The sequence below is a fragment of the Zalophus californianus genome, chromosome 13 (genome assembly GCF_009762305.2).
Source record: "Zalophus californianus isolate mZalCal1 chromosome 13, mZalCal1.pri.v2, whole genome shotgun sequence".
Classification (NCBI taxonomy): Eukaryota; Metazoa; Chordata; class Mammalia; order Carnivora; family Otariidae; genus Zalophus; species Zalophus californianus.
In genome coordinates, this window is record NC_045607.1 from 13,326,260 (window position 1) to 13,333,644 (window position 7,385).

The window sequence follows — 7,385 nt, forward strand, 5'->3', positions numbered from 1 at the left end:
ATGCACACACACAGATTTTATCACTAGTCACGGTCCAGTTAGGAAAACAGATACTACTATTCTCGGTATTTTAAACAGTAGGGATTTAACTGGACAAATAAAATGAGGAGTACAAAAGAGAGAGTGGAGCAACCCATAATTTTTTCTTTTTTAAATGAAGGCAACAGCACTCCTAAGGCTGAAGGAAAAATTGTAGGATGTCCAGAAATCGCTGGAACCTAGCATGAGTAGCCAGGCACGAGTGGGGACAACAAAGAGAGGAGTCCCAGTCACTGCTAAAAATGGAGACAGACAGACACAAGAGAGAAACATACAGACTTTTCCCCTTCTCCTATCCTGTCTTCCTGTTTTCCACGGTCCAGTGCTATCCACTAGTCAGATGCAAGGGCATCTGGGAGACATAGGTCCCTGCCATACTGAGCAGAGGGCGGGAAAAATGAGAGAGGAATCTGACAGTAAACAGACAAATGGCTACCACAGTTCAAGCATTTTGCCACAAAGCATCCATACTCCTCCTTCCACCCATGCCTCACTCCCATAAAACACTTTCATGTTTCTACCTTGCAGAATTCAACCAACTTTTGTATAATCACTTTCTTCCCAAAAGGGTGAAACACAAAGTACCACCCAACATCATTTCCCTCATCATGTACAGGAACCCAAGATGATATGAGGTCCTCTCCCTCAGGACTGTATGTGGCTTTTCCGTTTGGTGAACTCTGATCTAAATTGTAAAGAAAAGAATAACTAACACTCCTCCTTAAAAAAAAAAAAAAAAACAAGTAGGAAGAGAAGGAAAAAAGGAAAATAATTGGTTAGCATATAAAAAGCTATATATATTATATATATACACACACACACTTATGTTTATAATATAAATATACATGCCTGCTATAGTCCTCATTTCTGTAGCCAGTTCTAAGGTCAAGTTCATATTGATCACTTCTTTCTTCCACCACCAGTTTTATGTTCCTCACCCTCTGCTAGAAGCTCAGCTGAACAGGGTCCTTTACTAGTGAGATGGCATAAACATTTTCTTTGTGGGATCTGAGTCTTTAGTGGGTCTTTATTCATTGGATTGCCATGGTTTTCCCCTAACAAGGACGGTTGGATAAAGTAGTTTAAGAGGCTCCCAGGGAACACCTTGAATTGTAAATACAGCTCTCATTCCACTATTGTATAATAGCAGCCTGCTTTCATCTTGATAATTGTGATAAGTTCCCTTATCCAGTACAGAGACCCCTCCTCCCTGCTCTGCAGGGAGCCCGATGTGGGACTTGATCCCGGGACCCCAGGATCATGGCCCGAGCCGAAGGCAGTCACCCAACCAACTGAGCCACCCCGGTGCCCTCTTGGCACCAATTTTTCAATCAGCGAGTCCAGTCTCATAGAAATGACTTCCACTGATCATGGATTACAGCTGCATATATCCAAGCTTTTAGTTTGTTGGATCAGAAAGCATTAAGTTCATGGTGTGTAGGAGAAGTCATAGTTCAAGTAAATTTAGAATCCTGTGTGTCCAGTATTCATTCTCTACCTGGCTATGCAAAATGCTCTATTTAGTATCTATATGTGCCGCTTTAACGGGCTAAGGGGCACAGATCCTTACTCTGCAGACTATCTTACACAGAGCCTTCTCTTGCTCTGGGTCTCCCTCAAATTGGTTTCTCAATACACAGGTCAGAGTGGCACTCATGTACAATATATGTTGTCTCCTATATCCAAAAAGTCCCACTGAGCTTTATGCATACTCTGATTTGCTGGTAAATGGTGCAAGGTGCAGGAACTTGCCCAGAGCCAATAACCCTACATGCTCCGCAGAAATGTCACTGATGTGTCAGGCCCCTGAATTTTTCTTCCACCTCCTGGCATACATTTGTATTAGCATGACATCTGGGATTCTTGCTCCTTTCTGCTCAAAATGCTCAGCACGGTGTGAACAACAGTAGTCTGTAAGATGTCCAGGTGGTCAAGGGCGCTGTGGATTACATTACGACAACGCAGGAGTTTGTGTAACTCTGAGGTTTGCTGATGTCTGCCAGGTAAAAGCAAACTACTTTGGATAATCCATACTAACTGGTATAAGGAAAAACATCTGTCACCTGCAGACCAAATACCAGGGACTGCTCTAGCAAAGATACAACACCAGGAGAAGTAGCTGTAGTTGGAGTCACCACTTGATAAACTTTATGATGATTGCCAGGCATACTGCAAATGTCTCCATCTTTTACACTGGCCAAACAAGCAAGGATATTAACAAATCTCAGGGAAGCGTACCTGTTTCAGTAACTTCAGAACCTCGGTTCAATCCAATATATTTCATTCATCTTAATCTGATATCATTAGATATTAAACAAGGGTGTAATAGGAATCGACAACCTGCAGTGTTTGAGTTTTTAATGGTAGCACTAATCTTTACAATCGCCACAGGGAGCTGTTATTATTATATAACTTTTGATTTACTACTTTACTAGAAGAGCCTTTTCCATTGGCTTCAATTTGACCCTTCTTACCACGTTCATCCTTATACATGAGTCAAAGACTGATGTAAGTACTCTACTAGTTGCTGAATATATGTATTTCAACCATGAATTCAGGAATTCAGAAACCACAGAGTGGCTCTTTTATATGATGGGACCACTGTGAGATAAACTCGGGGTAGAATTTAATTTATCCCCTATTCTCCATACGCCTCTGTTTACTAGATCACGATGCTATTTCTAGCCTCTAGAAATTGTCAGCTCAGAGCTAGTGTCCATTCTGAACTTTCCTCCAAGGACACAGTCATCCTACTAAGTGACCACAGGTCTTCCCTTGAAGTGACATAGACTCCTCTTCAGTCAAGAGACTCCCAGGTCTATAAACTGACTTAGGTATGGGAACATGATGAGATACCATAACTTGTTACTGTGACAATTCAAGTCAGGTTTCTGCTCACCAGGGCTAGGGTTTCCCCAATAATGTAAATCCCATAGTTCTCATTGAAATCTGAGAGTCCATTTCAATATCAGTATCTCCCGGCACTGATTCATTTCTCAGTGACTTAGTAAAAGAGAGAGTCCTCTGAGTGCCCCCCCACCCCCACCCCCTGGAACATAGTTGGGGGGAAGGCAAATGGTGTGAACATGATAAACTCACTTCAGCATTTCTGTCTCCCTAAACGTTTGGATTCCTTCTACATCATGCCAGAAAAGCTATGACATCTTAACCTCATTGATTGTAGGCTACCACTGAATTCAAATTTTAGTTAACATCCAAGAAAACTCTTAGAACCACTTACAGCTGACTAGGACAACATATTAAATCCAGAATATCAGGTAAATGTACCTGTTTCAATAACTTCAGAACTTCAGCTCAATCCAATATTATATTCATCTCACTCTAATATCATTAAAATCCATTCTCACATGTGTTTCCCTACTAATACAAATTACCAAGAGCTTGAAATTCTTTTAATGTACCTATCTCCTACTGGAGCTGACCTTGATTTTCCTCCCTGAGGCATGATGTTTCTGACTCCAGGTATTAGGTCTTCAGGCAGTGATAATAGGCATCACCTTATAAATCATCTTGGGTGAGATCTTTATGGAGTCTTTAAGCAAGAAAAGACTTGTTTTCTCAGAGAGATGAAGAGGAGGAGTTGTTTCCACTGACAAGGGAAGCTCAGAAGGATTAGAATTACAAGTTCTCATATTCATCTGAATCCACCCAAATGTTCTCATTCCAAGTATAGGGATGACAGTCTTTCCAAATTCTCTAATTTTAACATGAGACTTTTTTTCAAGTTTCTATTTAAATTCCAGTTAGTTAAAGTACAGTGTAACATTAGTTTTAGGTTTAGAACCTAGTGATTCATCACTTACATATAACACCCAGTGCTCACAAGTGCCCTACTTAATCCCCATCACCCATTCAGCCCATCCCCCCACCACCTCCCTCCAGTAACCCTTTTTGTGCCATATTGTCAAGAGTCTGTTTTCTGGTTTGCCTCTCCCTCTCTTTCTCGCTCTCTCTTCTCTCTTTTTATCCCCTATGTTCATCTGTTTTGTTTCTTAAATTTCACATATAAGTGAAATCATATGGTATTTGTCTTCTCTGACTTGTTTTGTTTCCATCCACATCATGGCAAGATTTCATTCTTTTCAATGGCTGAATAATATTCCATTGTATACATCTTCTTTTTTTTTTTTAATTTTTTATTGTTATGTTAATCACCATATATTACATCATTAGTTTTTGGTGCAGTGTTCCATGATTCATTGTTTGTTCATAACACCCAGTGCTCCATGCAGAACATGCCCTCCTCAATACCCATCACCAGGCTAACCCATCCCCCTACCCCCCTCCCCTCTAGAACCCTCAGTTTGTTTTTCAGAGTCCATCATCTCTCATGGTTCGTCTCCCCCTCTGACATACTCCCCTTTTCTTCCTCTCCTGTTATCTTCTTCTTTTTCTTTTTTCTTAAAATATGTTGCATTATTTGTTTCAGAAGTACAGATCTGTGATTCAACAGTTTTGCACAATTCACAGCGCTCACCATAGCACATACCCTCCCCAATATCTATCACCCAGCCACCCCATCCCTCCCACCCCCAACCACTCCAGTAACACTCAGTTTGTTTCCTGAGATTAAGAATTCCTCATATCAGTGAGGTCATGTGATACATGTCTTTCTCTGATTGACTTATTTCACTCAGCATAACACCCTCCAGTTCCATCCACGTCGTTGCAAATGGCAAGATCTCATTCCTTTTGATGGCTGCATAATATTCCATTGTGTATATATACCACATCTTCTTTATCCATTCATCTGTCGATGGGCATCTTGGCTCTTTCCACAGTTTGGCTATGGTGGACATTGCTGCTATAAACATTGGGGTACACGTACCCCTTCGGGTCCCTACATTTGTATCTTTGTGGTAAATACCCAGTAGTGCAATTGCTGGATCGAACGGTAGCTCTAATTTCAACTGTTTGAGGAACCTCCATACTGTTTTCCAGAGGGGTTGCATCAGCTTGCATTCCCACCAACAGTGTAGGAGGGTTCCCCTTTCTCCACATCCCCGCCAACATCTGTCGTTCCCTGACTTGTTAATTTTAGCCATTCTGACGGGTGTGAGGTGGTATCTCATTGAGGTTTTGATTTGGATTTCCCTGATGCCAAGCGATGTTGAGCACTTTTTCATGTGCCTGTTGGCCATTTGGATGTCTTCTTTGGAGAAATGTCTGTTCATGTCTTCTGCCCATTTCTTGATTGGATTATTTGTTCTTTGGGTGTTGAGTTTGATAAGTTCTTTATAGATTTTGGATACTAGCCCTTTATCTGATATGTCATTTGCAAATATTTTCTCCCATTCTGTCGGTTGTCTTTTGGTTTTGTGGACTGTTTCTTTTGCTGTGCAGAAGCTTTTTATCTTGATGAAATCCCAATAGTTCATTTTTGCCCTGGCTTCCCGTGCCTTTGGCGATGTTTCTAGGAAGAAGTTGCTGCGGCTAAGGTCGAAAAGGTTGCTACCTGTGTTCTCCTTTAGGATTTGGATGGACTCCTGTCTCACGTTTAGGTCTTTCAACCATTTGGAGTCTATTTTTGTGTGTGGTGTAAGGAAATGGTCCAGTTTCATTCTTCTGCATGTGGCTGTCCAATTTTCCCAACACCATTTGTTGAAGAGACTGTCTTTTTGCCATTGGACATTCTTTCCTGCTTTGTCAAAAATAAGTTGACCATAGAGTTGAGGGTCCATTTCTGGGCTCTCAATTCTGTTCCATTGATCTATGTGTCTGTTTTTGTGCCAGTACCATACTGTCTTGATGATGACAGCTTTGTAATAGAGCTGGAAGTCCGGAATTGTGATGCCGCCAGCTTTGCTTTTCTTTTTCAGTATTCCTCTGGCTATTCTGGGTCTCTTCTGGTTCCATACAAATTTTAGGATTATTTGTTCCATTTCTTTGAAAAAAGTGGATGGTATTTTGATGGGGATTGCATTGAATGTGTAGATTGCTCTAGGTAGCATTGACATCTTCACAATGTTGATTCTCCCAATCCATGAGCATGGAACGTTTTTCCATTTCTTTGTGTCTTCTTCAATTTCTTTCAGGAGTATTTTATAGTTTTCTGAGTACAGATCCTTTGCCTCTTTGGTTAGATTTATTCCTAGGTATTTAATCATTTTGGGTGCAATTGTAAATGGGATAGACTCCTTGATTTGTCTCTCTTCTGTCTTGTTGTTGGTGTATAGGAATGCCACTGATTTCTGTGCATTGATTTTATATCCTGCTACTTTACTGAATTCCTGTATGAGTTCTAGCAGTTTTGGGGTGGAGTCTTTTGGGTTTTCCACATACAGTATCATATCATCTGCAAAGAGTGAGAGTTTGACTTCCTCTTTGCCGATTTGGATGCCTTTGATTTCTTTTTGTTGTCTGATTGCTGTGGCTAGGACTTCTAATACTATGTTGAATAGCAGTGGTGAGAGTGGACATCCCTGCCGCGTTCCTGACCTTAGGGGAAAAGCTCTCAGCCTTTCCCCATTGAGAATGATATTCGCTGTAGGTTTTTCATAGATGGCTTTTATGATATTGAGGTATGTACCCTCTATCCCTATACTCTGAAGAGTTTTGATCAAGAAAGGATGTTGTACTTTGTCAAATGCTTTTTCTGCATCTATTGAGAGGATCATATGATTCTTGTTCTTTCTTTTGTTAATGTATTGTATCACGTTGATTGATTTGCGTATGTTGAACCAGCCTTGCAGCCCAGGAATAAATCCCACTTGGTCGTGGTGAATAATCCTTTTAATGTACTGTTGGATCCTATTGGCTAGTATTTTGGTGAGAATTTTTGCATCCATGTTCATCAAGGATATTGGTCTGTAATTCTCTTTTTTGATGGGGTCTTTGTCTGGTTTTGGGATCAAGGTAATGCTGGCCTCATAAAATGAGTTTGGAAGTTTCCCTTCCATTTCTATTTTTTGGAACAGTTTCAGGAGAATAGGTATTAATTCTTCTTGAAAGGTCTGATAGAATTCCCCTGGGAAGCCATCTGGCCCTGGGCTTTTGTTTCTTGGGAGATTTTTGATGACTGTTTCAATTTCCTTAGTGGTTATAGGTCTGTTCAGGTTTTCTATTTCTTCCTGGTTCAATTTTGGTAGTTGATACATCTCTAGGAATGCACCCATTTCTTCCAGGTTATCTAATTTGCTGGCATAGAGTTGCTCATAATATGTTCTTATAATTGTTTGTATTTTTTTGGTGTTGGTTGTGATCTCTCCTCTTTCATTCATGATTTTGTTGATTTGGGTCATTTCTCTTTTCTTTTTGATCAGTCTGGCCAGGGGTTTATCAATCTTGTTAATTCTTTCAAAGAACCAGCTCCTAGTTTCGTTGAT